The sequence below is a fragment of the Bombina bombina genome, chromosome 4 (genome assembly GCF_027579735.1).
Source record: "Bombina bombina isolate aBomBom1 chromosome 4, aBomBom1.pri, whole genome shotgun sequence".
Classification (NCBI taxonomy): domain Eukaryota; kingdom Metazoa; phylum Chordata; class Amphibia; order Anura; family Bombinatoridae; genus Bombina; species Bombina bombina.
The window spans coordinates 531353612-531373039 of record NC_069502.1 but is presented as its reverse complement, the minus strand read 5'-3'; positions in this window follow the sequence as shown (position 1 = coordinate 531373039).

The following is a 19428-nucleotide window of genomic DNA, read 5'->3' as shown; positions in this document are numbered from 1 at the left end:
CCTCTCTTTTTAGCTCTCTCTTTCCCCCACCTCTTTTGCGCTCTCTCTCCCCCTCTCTTTTGAGCTCTCTCTCTACCCCATCTCTTTTGCGCTCTCTCTCCCCCTCTCTTTTGAGCTCTCTCTCCCCCCTCTCTCCCCTCCTCTCCTCTCTCTCTCTCCCCTTCTCTCCTCTCTCTCCCCTCTCTTTTGCGCTCTCTCCCCCCTCTCTTTTGCGCTCTCTCCCCCTCTCTTTTGCGCTCTCTCCCCCCCTCTCTTTTGCGCTCTCTCACCCCCTCTCTTTTGCGCTCTCTCCCCCCCTCTCTTTTGCGCTCTCTCCCCCCCTCTCTTTTGCTCTCTCTCTCTCCCCCTCTCTTTTGCTCTCTCTCTCTCCCCCTCTCTTTTGCGGGCTCTCTCTCCCCCTCTCTTTTGCGCTCTCTCTCCCCCTCTCTTTTGCTCTCTCCCCATCTCTTTTGCGCTCTCTCTCCCCCTCTCTTTTTAGCTCTCTCTTTCCCCCACCTCTTTTGCGCTCTCTCTCCCCCTCTCTTTTGAGCTCTCTCTCTACCCCATCTCTTTTGCGCTCTCTCTCCCCCTCTCTTTTGAGCTCTCTCTCCCCCCTCCTCTCCTCTCTCTCTCTCCCCTTCTCTCCTCTCTCTCCCCTCTCTTTTGCGCTCTCTCCCCCCCTCTCTTTTGCGCTCTCTCCCCCCTCTCTTTTGCGCTCTCTCCCCCTCTCTTTTGCGCTCTCTCCCCCCCCTCTCTTTTGCTCTCTCTCTCTCCCCCTCTCTTTTGCTCTCTCTCTCTCCCCTCTCTTTTGCTCTCTCTCTCTCCCCCTCTCTTTTGCGGGCTCTCTCTCCCCCTCTCTTTTGCTCTCTCCCCATCTCTTTTGCGCTCTCTCTCCCCCTCTCTTTTTAGCTCTCTCTTTCCCCCACCTCTTTTGCGCTCTCTCTCCCCCTCTCTTTTGAGCTCTCTCTCTACCCCATCTCTTTTTCGCTCTCTCTCCCCCTCTCTTTTGAGCTCTCTCTCCCCCCTCTCTCCCCCCCTCTCTTTTGCGCTCTCTCCCCCCCCTCTCTTTTGCGCTCTCTCCCCCCCCTCTCTTTTGCGCTCTCTCCCCCCCTCTCTTTTGCGCTCTCTCCCCCCCCTCTCTTTTGCGCTCTCTCCCCCCCCACTCTTTTGCGCTCTCTCTCCCCTCATTTTTGCGCTCTCTCCCCTCTCTCTTTTGCTCTCTCTCCCCCCTCTCTTTTGTGCTCTCTCCCCCTCTTTTGCTCGCCCTCTCTCTCCTCCCTCTCTTCTCGCTCTCTCCCCCCTCTCTTTGCTCTCTCTCCCCATCTCTTTTGCGCTCTCTCCCCATCTCTTTTGAGCTCTCTCTCTCCCCCTCTCTCACCCCCCTCTCTCTCCCCCTCTCTCTCCCTCCCCTCTCGCTCCCTCCCCTCTCTCTCCCCCTCCTCTCTCTCTCTCCCCCCTTCCTCTCTCTCTTTCCCCCCTCCTCCTCTCTTTCTCTCTCTCTCCCCCCTCCTCTCCTCTCTCTCTCTCCACTCTGCTCTCTTTCTCTCTCCTCCTCTCTCTCTCCCCCCTTTCTTTTGTGTGCTCTCTCTCTCTCCCCCTCTCTTTTGCGCTCTTTCCCCCCCTATGTTTTGCGCTCTCTCCCCCCTCTCTTTAGGGCTCTCTCCCCCCTATCTTTTGCTCTCTCCCCGCTCTCTTTTGCTCTCTCTCTCTCCCTACTCTCTTTTGTGCTCTCTCTCTCTCCCCCCTCTCTTTTGCGCTCTTTCCCCCTATCTTTTGCGCTCTCTCCCCCCTCTCTTTTGCGCTCTCTCCCCCCTCTCTTCTGCTCTCTCTCTCTCTCCCCCCTCTTTTGCGCTCTCTCTCTCCCCCCTCTTTTGAGCTCTCTCTCTTCCCCATATCTTTTGCGCTCTCTCTCCCCCTCTCTTTTGAGCTCTCTCTCTCCCCCATCTCCTCTCCCCTCTATCCCCCCTCTCTCTCCCCTCTCTATCTCCCCTCTCCTCTCTCTCTCCCCCCTCTCTATCTCGCGACCGCGCCCGGACATGCCCCCTTCACGCCCGACCACGCCCCTCCACGGCAAGTCACGCCCGGCCACGTCCCCTTCACACCCGGCCACGCCCCGCTCATGTCAGACCACGCCCACTTCTGCCTTAGATCAGTCAGTTAGGGAGTAGTACTCAAAGGCCAGGTGTGTTTGTCCTCGTGCTGTCTCTACTGTGCATGACAGCTTCGGATAAACACACTTGGCCTTTTATATAATAGGATATGTGTGTGTGTGTGTACATATGTATTTATATGCGTATACAGGTAGCCCTCAGTTTACGCTGGGGTTAGGTTCCAGAAGGAATGGTTGTAAATCAAAACCGTTATAAATTGAAACCCAGTTTATAATGTAAGTCAAAGGGAACTGAGGGAGTTAGGTTCCAGGCCCCTCTCAAAATTGTCATAAGTAACACCTAAAACATTATTTTTAAAGCTTTGAAATGAAGACTTTAAATGCTAAACAGCATTAGACACATAATATATAATTAAACTAATTTAAATGAACAAAAACATTTGCTGAAACAGCATTATAAAAAACACACAACACAGACTTTACTTGCATTTTTTGCAAACAGTTCTTTCTATGCATTCCAATCTGGCCTGATTTATAGACAGGAAGATCTTATTCCTTTGAAAGCTGCTCGATAACTCAGGTCTAGCTAGCTACACTGATTAATTTCAGCCTGCTTGTGTGCTTCAACACAAGCAGACAGCTCCACCTACTGGTTATTTTAATTAACGCACTGCTTCTCAATGCTTTTCAATAACAGTCCCATGGCTGAAAAAAAGGTTGTTATTCCGAAAAACGGTGCAAATTGAACCGTTGTAAACCGAGGGCCACCTGTATATGTATTTACAGACATATATACACAATCACATATAAACACATAAATACAGTACATATGTACACACATAAAAAACACACACACACACACATATATATATATATATATATATATATATATATATATATATATATGTATATATATATATATATATATATATATATATATATATAAAAAACATGGAAGGGAACTGCACTCCAAGACCGGATCAGGTACACATCCTGTGACTCAGTAACATCCAAGCCCTGGGTGCTAAATAGCACTCCAAAAAAGCTGTGATGTCACCAGAGCCACAGGCAGTTAACCCCAGTCCGGAATGGGTGCAAGAAACAAGGGAGATTACAAATAAAAAGTAATACAACACATAGAAACACCAAGCACTCACCAGCTAGCTCACAGCTAAGATAAAATCACAACTGGAAAGGTTAGTCACCGCATCTGGCCAAATGGGAAAGCTCAGGCACCACATCAAGGTCCTTTCCACCGCCTGAGTCCCTAACACAGGCACACCATCATGCGAGCTCACAAAGCCAAACAAACTGAGAACAAAGAAGGGGTGCACAGGTGGCTGTAATCACCCATAGAAAATACAAAACATGGAAGGGAACTGCACTCCAAGACCGGATCAGGTACACATCCTGTGACTCAGTAACATCCAGCCCTGGGTGCTAAATAGCACTCCAAAAAAGCTGTGATGTCACCAGAGCCACAGGCAGTTAACCCCAGTCCGGAATGGGTGCAAGAAACAAGGGAGATTACAAATAAAAAGTAATACAACACATAGAAACACCCAGCACTCACCAGCTAGCTCACAGCTAAGATAAAATCACAACTGGAAAGGTTAGTCACCGCATCTGGCCAAATGGGAAAGCTCAGGCACCACATCAAGGTCCTTTCCACTGCCTGAGTCCCTAACACAGGCACACCATCATGCGAGCTCACAAAGCCAAACAAACTGAGAACAAAGAAGGGGTGCACAGGTGGCTGTAATCACCCATAGAAAATACAAAACATGGAAGGGAACTGCACTCCAAGACCGGATCAGGTACACATCCTGTGACTCAGTAACATCCAGCCCTGGGTGCTAAATAGCACTCCAAAAAAGCTGTGATGTCACCAGAGCCACAGGCAGTTAACTCCAGTCCGGAATGGGTGCAAGAAACAAGGGAGATTACAGCCACCTGTGCACCCCTTCTTTGTTCTCAGTTTGTTTGGCTTTGTGAGCTCGCATGATGGTGTGCCTGTGTTAGGGACTCAGGCGGTGGAAAGGACCTTGATGTGGTGCCTGAGCTTTCCCATTTGGCCAGATGCGGTGACTAACCTTTCCAGTTGTGATTTTATCTTAGCTGTGAGCTAGCTGGTGAGTGCTGGGTGTTTCTATGTATTGTATTACTTTTTATTTGTAATCTCCCTTGTTTCTTGCACCCATTCCGGACTGGGGTTAACTGCCTGTGGCTCTGGTGACATCACAGCTTTTTTGGAGTGCTATTTAGCACCCAGGGCTGGATGTTACTGAGTCACAGGATGTGTACCTGATCCGGTCTTGGAGTGCAGTTCCCTTCCATGTTTTGTATTTTCTATGGGTGATTACAGCCACCTGTGCACCCCTTCTTTGTTCTCAGTTTGTTTGGCTTTGTGAGCTCGCATGATGGTGTGCCTGTGTTAGGGACTCAGGCGGTGGAAAGGACCTTGATGTGGTGCCTTAGCTTTCCCATTTGGCCAGATGTGGTGACTAACCTTTCCAGTTGTGATTTTATCTTAGCTGTGAGCTAGCTGGTGAGTGCTGGGTGTTTCTATGTGTTATATATATATATATATATATATATATATATATATATATATAATTGCTTTGGAACACTGCAGTTAAGTAAATGAAAACATGAAAAATATTTTTTTATGCAATATTCATTTTTAATAACGGTTTTAACTATGTATTTACTGTAAATATATCACATTCCTATGTTTTGCACAAAGAAAAATATGTTTTTTTCTAGTATTTCTAAATAGATATCCCTATATATATATATATATATATATATATATATATATATATATATATATATATATATATATATATATATTTATTTATATATATAAAACACGGAAGGGGACTGCACTCTCATACCGGACTGGCTACACATCATATATATATATATATATATATATATATATATATATATATACATATATATATATATATATATATACAACACACAGAGAAAACCCAGCACTCACTTACAAGCTCTCAGCTAAGATTTAGAAGCAAAAATGGAAAGGTTAGTCACCACATCTGGCCAAATGGGACAAGCTGAGGTACCACGTCAAGGTCCTTACCAATACCTGAGACCCTAAAACAGCCACACAATGCAAGCTTTCAAATCCAAACAAACTGAAAACAAGTGAAGGGTGCACAGGAATATGTAACCACCCTAGACATATACAAAACACGGAAGGGAACTGCACTCTCATACCGGACCTGGTACACATCCCATGACCCTGCAACATGCTCAGCCCTGGGTGCCACTGGCACTCACAGGAAGCTGTGCTGTCCCCAGAGCCACAAGCAGTTAACCCCAGACAGGTCTGGGTGCAAGAACTCTCATACCAGACCGGGTACACATCCCATGACCCTGCAACAGTGAGTGCTGGGTTTTTTCTGTGTGTTGTATTAATTTGTTTTGTAATTTTCCCTATGGTTCTTGCACCCAGACCTGTCTGGGGTTAACTGCTTGTGGCGCTGGGGACAGCACAGCTTCCTGTGAGTGCCAGTGGCACCCAGGGCTGAGCATGTTGCAGGGTCATGGGATGTGTACCCGGTCCGGTATGAGAGTGCAGTTCCCTTCCGTGTTTTGTATATGTCTAGGGTGGTTACATATTCCTGTGCACCCTTCCCTTGTTTCCAGTTTGTTTGGATTTGAAAGCTTGCATTGTGTGGCTGTTTTAGGGTCTCAGGTATTGGTAAGGACCTTGACGTGGTACCTGAGCTTGTCCCATTTGGCCAGATGCGGTGACTAACCTTTCCATTTTTGCTTTTAAATCTTAGCTGAGAGCTTGTAAGTGAGTGCTGGGTTTTCTCTGTGTGTTGTATTAATTTGTTTTGTAATTTTCCCTATGGTTCTTGCACCCAGACATGTCTGGGGTTAACTGCTTGTGGCTCTGGGGACAGCACAGCTTCCTGTGAGTGCCAGTGGCACCCAGGGCTGAGCATGTTGCAGGGTCATGGGATGTGTACCCGGTCCGGTATGAGAGTGCAGTTCCCTTCCGTGTTTTATATATATATATACATATAAGAGAGCAGTGCACTCACAGGAACGAACAACTGGCTCAATAACATTGTTAGCCTGTTCTATGGCGATTTACCACCTGGGTGCAGCTTTGCACCATAGAACAGGCTAACAATGGTATTGAGAAGGTTGTTCGTTCCTGTGAGTGTGCTTCTCTCTGTGTGTAATTAGTCTCCCTATGGGAAAAAGGGGAAACCAGACGTGGACTCCTTGCTCAGGGTGCTTAGAGGAATATGGCTACACCTCACTGACGAGGCCCAATGAAGGCTGAAACGATCGCTTGGGGTTGCTGTGTTCCTTGTTCAGAGAGGAATTGACTGGTAGTTCGGTGCTGGACTGACCATAATAGGTGGGATCAGACTGATATGCTACAGGAAAGTTCTACTCTGTGAAAAGCATTACTGGGCTAAAAGAAGCTGCATCCAGGTGGTAAATTGCCATAGAACAGGCTTACAATGGTACTGAGCCGGATGTTCGTTCCTGTGAGTGTGCTTCTCTCTGTGTATATATACTGTGTATATATATATACTGTATATATATATATATATATATATATATATATATATATATATAGCCAATATACTCCATTCCACCAGAACAGAACACTGCACTCACCGGGTTTAGTCGAGATAAAACCTCATATTTTTTTATATATCAATAAATATGGGGCCCCCTCCGATATGCAGCATCGTCCGCAGAAGCCGGCTACGCATATTTTGCGCGGGTTTGGTATCACATAGAAGTTACGCTCATATATTTCTGCCTTCACCCATAGTTTTTTGCCCCATTGACTGATATACCAAACCCACACAGTTTGGTATCCAATATACAGCGTAAGGACTTACGTGGCGAAAATGCAGTAATCTTACTCCATTTTCACCTCGCCACAAAATGCAGGCGTAGCAAGCCTTACGCTGAGTATTAGAGCCCCGTAACTCCCTAAACTGCCTGCAAAATAAAACCTAACACCTAACGCATGCTCAATGTCTATCTACCTGTCAACTGCAATCCCCCACCACAATAACTAATAAAGTCTTGTAACCCCTAAACCGCCGCTCCTGGACCCCGCTGCCACCTACATTAATTTATTACCCCCTAATCTGACCCCCCTACACCACCGCCACCTATATTAAATATATCAACCCCTAATCTGATCCCCCTACACCTCCGCCACCAATATTATATGTATTACCCCCTAATGTAATCCCCATACACCACCGCCACCTATATTAAACATATTCTCGGAAGTTAAACATATTAACCCCTAATCTAATCCCCCTACACCGCCGCCACCTATATTAAATATATTAACCTCTAAACCTAAGTCTAACCCTAACACCCCCTAACTTAATTATTATTTAAATAAATCCAAATAATTTTAATATTATTAACTAAATTATTCCTATTTAAAACTAAATACTTACCTATAAAATAAACCCTAAGATAGCTACAATATAATTAATAATTACATTGTAGCTATTTTAGGGTTTATATTTATTTTACAGGTAACTTTGTATTTATTTTAACTAGGTACAATAGCAATTAAATAGTGAATAACTATTTAATAGTTACCTAGTTAAAATAATTACAAAATTACCTGTAAAATAAATCCTAACCTAAGTTACAAATACACCTAACACTACACTATCAATAAATTAATTAAATAAACTATAATTATCTAAACTAAAATACAATTAAATAAACTAAACTATATTACAAAAAAAACACTAAATTACAAAAAATAAAAAAAGATTACAAGAATTTTAAGCTAATTACACCTAATCTAAGCCCCCTAATAAAAAAAGCCCCCCAAAATAATAAAATTTCTCTACCCTAAACTAAATTACAAATATCCCTTAAAAGGGCCTTTTGCGGGGCATTGCCCCAAAGTAATCAGCTCTTTTACCAGCCCTTAAAAGGGCTTTTTGCGGGGCATTGCCCCAAAGTAATCAGCTCTTTTACCTGTAAAAAAAAGAACAATCCCCCCCCACATTACAACCCAACACCCACACACCCCTACTCTAAAACCCACCCGATCCCCCCTTAAAAGAACCTAAGTCTAACCCCGCTCCACGCCCGTTGGTTCCTGGAAGAAGAAGAGGTCGCCGCTTGGAAGAAGACTTCACCACCTGGAACAGGACCTTCTCCGCTGGTCTTCAGGACAGGTAAGGACCACTTGGGGGTTAGACTTAGGTTTTTTTAAGGGGGGATCGGGTGGGTTTTAGAGTAGGGGTGTGTGGGTGGTGGGTTGTAATGTGGGGGGGATTGTTCTTTTTTTTACAGGTAAAAGAGCTGATTACTTTGGGGCAAGTTCACAGAATGGCTGCGTTAGGCTCCAAAAAGGGAGCGTACAGGCATATTTACAGCCACTGCAACTCTCAATACCAGCGGTGCTTACGGACGCGGCCAGCTTCAAAAACGTGCTCGTGCATGATTCCCCCATAGGAAACAATGGGGCAGTTTGAGCTGAAAAAACCCCAAACACCTGCAAAAAAGCAGCGTTAAGCTCCTAACGCAGCCCCATTGTTTCCTATGGGGAAACACTTCCTATGTCTGCACCTAACACCCTAACATGTACCCCGAGTCTAAACACCCCTAGCCTTACACTTATTAACCCCTAATCTGCCGCCCCCGCTATCGCTGACCCTTGCATATTATTATTAACCCCTAATCTGCCGCTCCGTACACCGCCGCAACCTACATTATACCTATGTACCCCTAATCTGCTGCCCCCTATATTATATTTATTAACCCCTAATCTGCTGCCCACAACGTCGCCTCCACCTGCCTACACTTATTAACTCCTAATCTGCTGAGCGGACCGCACCGCTATTATAATAAATGTATTAACCCCTAATCCACCTCACTAACCCTATAATAAATAGTATTAACCCCTAATCTGCCCTCCCTAACATCGCCGATACCTAACTTCAAGTATTAACCCCTAATCTGCCGACCGGACCTCACCGCTACTCTAATAAATTTTTTAACCCCTAAAGCTAAGTCTAACCCTAACCCTAACACCCCCCTAAATCAAATATAATTTAAATCTAACGAAATAAATTAACTCTTATTAAATAAATTATTCCTATTTAAAGCTAAATACTTACCTGTAAAATAAACCCTAATATATCTACAATATAAATTATAATTATATTGTAGCTATTTTAGGATTTATATTTATTTTACAGGCAACTTTGTATTTATTTTAACCAGGTACAATAGCTATTAAATAGTTAAGAACTATTTAATAGCTACCTAGTTAAAATAATTACAAAATTACCTGTAAAATAAATCCTAACCTAAGTTACAATTAAACCTAACACTACACTAGCAATAAATTAATTAAATAAAATACCTACAATTATCTACAATTAAACCTAACACTACACTATCAACAAATAAATAAAATACCTACAAATAAATACAATTAAATAAACTAACTAAAGTACAAAAAATAAAAAAAGCTAAGTTACAAAAAATAAAAAAATTAATTACAAACATAATAAAAATATTACAACAATTTTAAGCTAATTACATCTACTCTAAGCCCCCTAATAAAATAACAAAGCCCCCCAAAATAAAAAAATGCCCTACCCTATTCTAAAATTAAAATAGAAAAGCTCTTTTACCTTACCAGCCCTTAGAAGGGCCTTTTGCGAGGCATACCCCAAAGAATTCAGCTCTTTTGCCTGTAAAAAAAAAACATACAATACCCCCCCACATTACAACCCACCACCCACATACCCCTAATCTAACCCAAACCCCCCTTAAATAAACTTAACACTAAGCCCCTGAAGATCTTCCTACCTTGTCTTCACCATGCCAGGTATCACCGATCGCTCCAGGCTCCGAAGTCTTCATCCAAGCCCAAGCAGGGGCTGGAGATCCATCATCCGGCTGAAGTCTTCTATCAAGCGGCGGCTGAAGAGGTCCAGAAGAGGCTCCAAAGTCTTCATCCTATCCGGGCAGAAGAGTAGATCCGGACCGGCAACCATCTTCTTCCATCCGATAACGACCGGCTCCATCTTGAAGACCTCCGGCGCGGATCCATCCTCTTCTTGCGACGTCCTAAGTCCGAATGAAGGTTCCTTTAAATGACGTCATCCAAGATGGCGTCCCTCGAATTCTGATTGGCTAATAGGATTCTATCAGCCAATCGGAATTAAGGTAGGACAATTCTGATGGGGGGGTATTGTATGGGGGTTTTTTTTACAGGCAAAAGAGCTGAATTCTTTGGGGCATGCCCCGCAAAGGGCCCTTTTAAGGGCTGGTAAGGTAAAAGAGCTTTTCTATTTTAATTTTAGAATAGGGTAGGGCATTTTTTTATTTTGGGGGGCTTTGTTATTTTATTAGGGGGCTTAGAGTAGGTGTTATTAGTTTAAAATTGTTGTAATATTTTTCTAATGTTTGTAAATATTTTTTTATTTTTTGTAACTTAGTTCTTTTTTATTTTTTGTACTTTAGTTAGTTTATTTAATTGTATTTATTTGTAGGTATTGTATTTAATTAATGTATTGATAGTGTAGTGTTAGGTTTAATTGTAGATAATTGTAGGTATTTTATTTAAGTAATTTATTGATAGTGTAGTGTTAGGTTTAATTGTAACTTAGGTTAGGATTTATTTTCCAGGTAATTTTGTAATTATTTTAACTAGGTAGCTATTAAATAGTTATTAACTATTTAATAGCTATTGTACCTGGTTAAAATAATTACAAATTTGCCTGTAAAATAAATATTAATCCTAAAATAGCTACAATATAATTATTCATTATATTGTAGCTATATTAGGGTTTATTTTACAGGTAAGTATTTAGCTTTAAATAGGGATAATCTATTTAATAAGAGTTAATTTATTTTGTTAGATTTAAATTATATTTAATTTAGGGGGGGTGTTAGTGTTAGGGTTAGACTTAGCTTTAGGGGTTAATACATTTATTATAGTAGCGGTGAGGTCCAGTCAGCAGATTAGGGGTTAATACTTGAAGTTAGGTGTCGGTGAGGTTAGGGAGAGCAGATTAGGGGTTAATACTATTTATTATAGGGTTATTGAGGCGGGAGTGAGGCGGATTAGGGGTTAATAACTTTATTATAGTAGCGGCAAGGTCCGGTCGGCAGATTAGGGGTTAATAAGTGTAGGTAGGTGTCAGCGACGTTGAGGGGGGCAGATTAGGGATTAATAAATATAATATAGGGGTCGGCGGTGTTAGGTGCAGCAGATTAGGGGTACATAACTATAACATAGGTAGCGGCGGTGTGCGGTCGGCAGATTAGGGGTTAAAAAAATTTAATCGAGTGGCGACGATGTGGGGGGGCCTCGGTTTATGAGTACATAGGTAGTTTATGGGTGTTAGTGTACTTTAGAGCACAGTAGTTAAGAGCTTTATGAACCAGCGTTAGCCCAAAAAGCTCTTAACTCCTGTTTTTTTTCTGCAGCTGGAGTTTTGTCGTTAGAGTTCTAAAGGTCACTTCAGCCAAGACTCTAAATACCGGTGTTAGAAAGATCCCATTGAAAAGATAGGATACGCAATTGGCGTAGGGGGATCTGTGTATGGAAAAGTCGCGGCTGCAAAGTGAGCGTTAGACCCTTTAATGACTGACTCCAAATACCAGCGGGCAGTAAAAACCAGCGTTAGGAGCCTCTAATGCTGGTTTTGACGGCTACCGCCAAACTCTAAATCTAGGCGTAAGGGTTTATTTTATAGGTAAGTATTTAGTTTTAAATAGGAATAATTTAGTTAATAATATTAATATTATTTAGATTTATTTAAATAATAATTAAGTTAGGGGGTGTTAGGGTTAGACTTAGGTTTAGGGGTTAATATATTTAATATAAGTGGTGGCGGTGTAGGGGGATCAGATTAGGGATTAATATATTTAACATAGATTGCGGCGGTGTAGGGGGATTAGATTAGGGGTTAATATATTAAATATAGGTGGCGGCAGTGTAGGGGGATCAGATTAGGGGTTAATATATTAAATATAGGTGGTGGCGGTGTAGGGGGATCAGATTAGGGGGTAATACATATAATATAGGTGGCGGCGGTGTAGGGGGGTCAGATTAGGGGGTAATACATATATAATAGGTGGCGGCGGGGTCTGGGAGCGGTGGTTTAGGGGTTAATACATTTATTGTTAGGAGTGAGAGGGGGGATTGCGGATAGAGGGGTATACGTGTCGGGCTATTTTTGGGAGGCGTATTAGACAGTTACGGGAGATTTGATACTTTAGTTAGTTTTTGTAGGCGACGGCCGTTTCTAAAGTGCCGTAAGTCACTGGCGACTCCAGAAATTTGTACTTACGCTTATTTCTGGACATCGCTAGTTTGTCCAACTTACGGCACTTTAGCAACTGTTGGCGCCGTATATGTGATAGCCCGATGTGCGAGGTGAAACTACGGGCGTGCAGGTTTCCACGCTTGCTCCTAAACCTGCGCCGTATATCGGATTGCGCCCTTGATGTTTTATCTCGACTAAACCCGATGAGTGCAGTGTTCTGTTCTGGTGGAATGGATTATAAACTGGCTATTTGATTTTCTACACAGCACCCCGGTACTTAAATACTTGGATTGGTGAGTGCATTTGTTTGGACAGTGATATATATATATATATATATATATATATATATATAAATATAGGTATAAATATATATTTGTGCAAGAAAACATCAGATATATATATACTGTATATATATATAATTTATGAATGAATATAACTTTTTTTATATGTGAAGAACATTGGAATGTGAGTTATTCATATTTTCATATCGAGTAAGCTCACATGAGAATATGCGATCCGGTTTGTGTGAGAGTGGGGTGTTTATTCCACTTTTTTTCTCTTCATTGTCTTTTATGGGGGAATACGTGAATGTGCATTCAATAATCTAAATTCAGCTTTTGCTCGTTGGGTTAGTGCTCAAACAAAAACAGTTTACTTCTAACTTGTAATACAAGCACAACCTGATGAGCGCAAAGAGCTTACTTTTGGCGCAAATAATGCTCGAGCGGGAGAGTTAATTAGTGCTCCTCTTGTAAACTAGCTCTTAGTAAGTAAAATATAAAGCGCACCATTCATATTCAAACATTTATAATAAGACAATATAGCATTATATTGCATATCAGTGGGAAAAGTTAAGAAAAAGAATATCCTGTAAATTAAAATCAGCGAGTGTCAAGAACATTTTAATTTTTCGATCAGACTAATATAAGTAATTTGCCAATTAAAGCAAGTTATTACACTGGTCAAGTTTGATATGCCAAATTGTATGATGAAGTTCTATGTGTACCTTGTTTGTTTTTGGCTGAAACTGTACAGGCTGAATGCAAAATAGATCCCTCCCTTTTTCTATCTGTGTGTAAATGATTACTTGATACAATATATATTGTTGTATTTGCAGCTCACAACCATTGAAGATACTTGTTCATTACTTGTTCATTACTTGTTCATTTAACTTCTCCTTTTGTATGCATTATTTCTTCTTTTAGTTAAGAGTAGACAGCATGCATCATATTTCAAATACAACTACATAAACTTATTGATAGTGAGATTTGTGAGTGCTGCAGGTTAGGGCACAAGGCTGTGAGAAAATAAAACAGCTAAGTAACGATCTTCTTTAGTCCATTTGCAGACGCCGTTTGAGCCAGTTTTCAAAGAAGATAAAATAAAAGTGTGGAAATTAGAAATGATGTTTCTAAATATGCCACTATAAAATTGTGAAGTCAAAATATAATAAAACTTGCATTTCAGCAACTAATACATTTTAAGCTGAAAATGTCCCTTTCTTAAATCTTTTGAGGGACCTCCGGCACCTGATAAAAATCAAGAATATTATTTTTTGGGGCTTAGAAGAGTATGCTTAGAGGAAAGCCTTTTCTCTTTAAATAAACATTGAGCTATGTATCTTGATGATTGTACGTAAAATATGTAGGGCTAGTTTTCTTGTGGCACACAATATTAAAATATTACACCTGCATTAACCTGCACATGTAACACTATCTAATAAAAATTAAACAAAAAAAAAAAAAAAAAATAGCACACAAAAGGTATAAGTGCTCAACGATATAATGCATATGAAGAGAAAAGTGCTCTACCAGGAATGAACAACAGCTCATCAGCTAGTTCTATGGCGATTTACCACCCAGGAGTAGCCTCTTTTAGACCAGTGTGCTTTTCACAGAGGAAAACTTTCCATTAGAACATCAGTCTGATCCCGCCAAGTAAGGTCTGTCCAGCCCCGAAATACCAGGCAATTCTCCTCTGAACAAGTAACATGACAACCCCAGACGATCGTTTCGGCCTCCTATGGGCCTCATCAGTGACGTGCAGCCACATTCCTCTAAGCACACTGGGCAAGGAGTCCACGTCTGGTTTCCCCCATCACCCATAGGAAGACCTCTCTAGGGTCATATTAATTTGCATATGAAGAGAAAAATGCTCATCAGCTAGTTCTATGGCGATTTACCACCCAGGAGCAGCCTCTTTCAGACCAGTGTGCTTTTCACAGAGGAAAACTTTCCTGTAGTACATCAGTCTGATCCAACCAAGTAAGGTCAGTCCACCCCCGAAAAAAACAGGCAATTCTCCTCTGAACATGGAACATTAACAACCCCAGACGATTGTTTTGGCCTTGTCAGTGAGGTGCAGCCACATTCCTCTAAGCACACTGGGAAAGTAGTCCACGTCTGGTTTCCCCCATCACCCATAGGGAGACCTCCCTAGGGTCATATTAATTTGCATACGAAGAGAGAAGCACTCTACCAGTAATGAACAACAGCTCATCAGCTAGTTCTATGGCGATTTACTACCCAGGAGCAGCCTCTTTCAGACCAGTGTGCTTTTCACAGAGGAAAACTTTCCTGTAGTACATTAGTCTGATCCCGCCAAGTAAGGTCAGTCCATCTCCGAAATACCAGGCAATTCTCATCTGAACAAGGAACATGACAACCCCAGACGATCATTTCGGCCTCCTATGGGTCTCGTCAGTGAGATCAAAGATATAATGTCTCAGGTGTTAGAAAAAAAAGTCAGGCAAAGGGCTTTAACATTGAGATTCCTACATTTGTATCTTTAAAGATGTATGCATATATATATATATATATATATATATATATATGTGTATTTCTGTGTTTATATGTGTATATATATTTACAGACATATATACACTTATACACATATAAACACATAAATACATATCTAGACATATATGGATATATATGGAGTGCTGCATCCCTCTGCAAGATATCTCACTATTTTTGACTTTTCTGAGCCTGTCAAGTCCTTCTTTTGACCCATTTTGCCAAAGGAAAGGAAGTTGCCTAATAATTATGCACACCTGATATAGGGTGTTGATGTCATTAGACCACACCCCTTCTCATTACAGAGATGCACATCACCTAATATGCTTAATTGGTAGTAGGCTTTCGAGCCTATACAGCTTGGAGTAAGGCAACATGCATAAAGAGGATGATGTGGTCAAAATACTCATTTGCCTAATAATTCTGCACTCCCTGTAGTATATAGATAGATGGATAGATAGATGATAGATAGATAGATAAATCGATAGATTGATATATATATATATATATATATATATATATATATATATATTGTACCAAAATGCCATCAGATATATGTGGAAATATGTATTTTTGAATAATTAGAACCTATTGTTCTATGTGAAGAACATTGGAATTTGAAATATTCATATTTTTATGTTGGATTAGTTCTCATGCTCGTGGGATATTTCTTAATCAGATAAAACTTGGCCCAGCGTCAAGTGGAATGAAGTAAAAAAGAGGGCGCCACATAGCGTAATAAAGTTTGATCAAAAAGCATACAAAGTGGAATCAAAATGGATCTGTGGTCTGCTGCGTCTCCACGAAGGCAAGTGGGTTCTGTGTGACTCTGGTCCGGATGAACAACCTTCTTATCAAGAGTTGTATCCCAATGCTGCAGATAGTATAAAATCCGTTGGCCCTTCCAACGTCAGAATCAAAACGAAGGACAACTTCCATGAATTAAAAAATCTTTATTCCATACAAGTACCGCTACGCGTTTCTCGACCGTTAACTGGTCGTTTCATCAGGCATAAAACAATGGATTTACTTCTAAATCCTACAGAATCCCCACACCGAGGATCAGAGGAGCTGCCACTACGGATTTGTGTTTCACACCTATTTGAGCTTCATTTGAGCCATCCGACTTTTGTCCATCCACACATCTGATTGACGGTTTGTGCACAGACTGGTTTAGCAATCATTTAGCGCACCCCTCATTTGGTTCCCTTTTAGGGTTCCGAATCGGACGTCAAGTGGAATGATAGGAAATATCCCAGAGCAGAGTGAGTTTGTAAAATGAGGTAAGCAGTACTCACAGTAGGCAGGGTAGTCCTTCACAGAAATAGGATGAAGGTATAGAATGGTCAAGACAGGCAGAGTCCAATAACAGGAAGGCAATCCAGCAGAATTGCAGTTCAGGGAAAAACCAATACAATGAACAGAAACAGGCAGGTGTCAGCAACAAAAGGAAATCCAGCAGTATAACAGTTCAGGGGTAAACCAATAGAATGGTCAGGCAGGCAGAGTTCAGCAATGATAAGACAATCCAGTAATTTAGTGGTAAAGCACGTAGAGAGGTCAGACAAGCAGAGTTCAGTAATGTTATAGCAATCCAGCACTTTAGGGGTTAAGCAAGCAGAGTGGTCAGACAAGCAGAGTTCAGTAACAATATAGCAATCCAGCACTTTATGGGTTAAGCAAGCAGAGCGGTCAGAGAAGCAGAGTTCAGTAACGATAAGGCAGTTCAGTCATAGTAAGTAACAAAGCACGCAGGAGCACACACAGTAACACCTATACTTGGGCACAGGTGAGAGAAACCGAGGTACTTACATAGGGCAGGATTCGCGCCACAGGAGGGATCCGGAACCGCCATCAGAAGATGGGTGTGAGGATGATGACATCATTGCCAGTGCTTGAAGCCACGGCAGCAACCATGGTAATGCCCATGGCAACGGACAGCGCAACAGCGCAGCAGCGTGACATAGCCTCCCACTCAAGGGTTCCCACCAGGAACCAGAGCCGGCTTTAAAGGATGAGCAGCATGGAATCTAGAGACGAAGGATAGAGCATGCACATCACGAGCAAGAACCCAGGAATGATCTGCCACAGAGTAACCCTTCCAATGCACAAGGTACTGTAGTTGTCTGTCTCCAGGATCTTAGCCACCTCATACTCAGGGTTACCATGAATCAAGAGCGGAGGAGGAGGTTGTTGGAGCTGAGTATATCTGTTCCTGATGTAGGGCTTGAGTAGTGAGATGTGGAAGACTGGGTGTATGCGCAGGGTTCTGGGCAAGGCCACTTTGTAGGCAACAGGAGATAGTCTTTTAAGGACCTTGTAAGGGCCGATAAACCTAAGCCCTAATTTGTGACTGGGTTGACATAGACGTTTATGTCGAGTAGATATCCAGACATGTTCACCCACCGAAAAGGCACAAACAGAAGCTTTATGATGATTGCCAATGACGCCATTCAGTCAGGGCCATCTTAATGGCTAAGAGTTTATGATTACCCACATCGTAATTCTTCTCTGCAGGAGTAAAACATTTAGAGAAAATGGCTACAGGGTGCAACTTGGAGGTTAAAGGATCCCTTTGGGTTAAGACTGCTCCAGCTCCAATCCCGGAGGCATCAACCTCTAAAGTGAACTGCAGGTCAGGTTCAGGATGGCGGAGCACAGGAGCAGAACAAAAGGCCTTTTTTCAGATGAAAGAAGGCATCCACGGCTTCTGGAGGCCAACTTTTGCAGTCTCTGTTCCGTTTAGTTAACTTACTGCTAGATTACGAGTTTTGTCGGTAAAGCTGTGCGTTGCTAACAAGCCTTTTTTTTCCAGCGCTCACTTTAAACAACCTGGTATTACAAGTTTTCTGAATGGCTGCGTTAGCCTCAGAAAAGTGAGCGTTGAGCAAATTTAGCTCCACATCTCACTGTAATACCAGCATTGCTTACTGTAGCGGTAAGATGGCTAAAACATGCTCATGAACGATCTCCCCATAGGAAACAACGGGGCTGAGATGGCTGAAAAAAAAGCAAAAAAGCAGCGTTCAGCTCCTAACGAAGCCCCATTGTTTCCTATGGGAAAATACTTTCCAAGTCTACACCCAACACCCTAACATGAACCCCGAGTCTAAACACCCCTAACCTTACACTTATTAACCCCTAATCTGCCGCCCCCGACATCCTCGCCACATGCATTATATTATTAACCCCTAATCTGCCGCTCCGGACACCGCCGCCACCTACATTATACCTATGAACCACTAATCTGCTGCCCCTAACATCGCTGACACCTACATTATATTTATTAACCCCTAATCTGCCGCCCCCAACGTTGCCGCCACCTACCTACAATTATTAACCCCTAATCTGCTGACCGGACATCGCAGCCACTATAATAATTGTATTAATCCCTAAACCGCCGCACTCCCGTCTCGCAAACACTATAAAATTTGTTATTAAACCATAATCTGCCGTCCCTAACATCGCTACCACCTACCTACAATTATTAACCCCTAATCTGCTGCCCCCAACGTCGCCGCTACTATATTAAATGTATTAACCCCTAAACCTAAGTCTAACCCTAACACCCCCCTAACTTAAATCTATTTTTAATAAATCTAAATAAAATTACTATAATTAAATAAATTATTCCTATTTAAAACTAAATACTTACCTATAAAATTAACCCTAATATAGCTACAATATAACTAATAGTTACATTGTAGCTGTCAGGATTCTTCACTGCCTTTACCTTTAATTCTGAGCCTGCACAGTCTAGCCCTGCCCACAGAGTCTTTAAATACACCTGTTCTCCTAATGGCCGGTGCTTAGTATTTTGTTGCTTGCACTGAGTAACTACTGCTCATACTGAACTTGCCTATACGTTGTGGATTACTTCTACAATACATAGTTTTCGTGGATTACAAATAACCTAAGTTATCTCTATAACGTTTCCAAAAACAATCTCCTGCACATTCTGTGATATTAATAAGTTGGAGGACACTTCTGCCAAAGTATTTCGGCATTTGCCGTTTTCTCTATCAAACTGCAGCTACTGAATTCATTCACACTCGAGGATTTTGGTCTCCTGTGACAGACTCCACCACAGATTATTCTCCGCCTGCTTCCTAACCGGAATCCTACAAGCAGCAGTCGAGTACAAGGAGACCGGGACTCGCTAGCGGTCTGTGCTGTCAATCATTCCAGCGCGTCAGTGAGTAACTCCTCC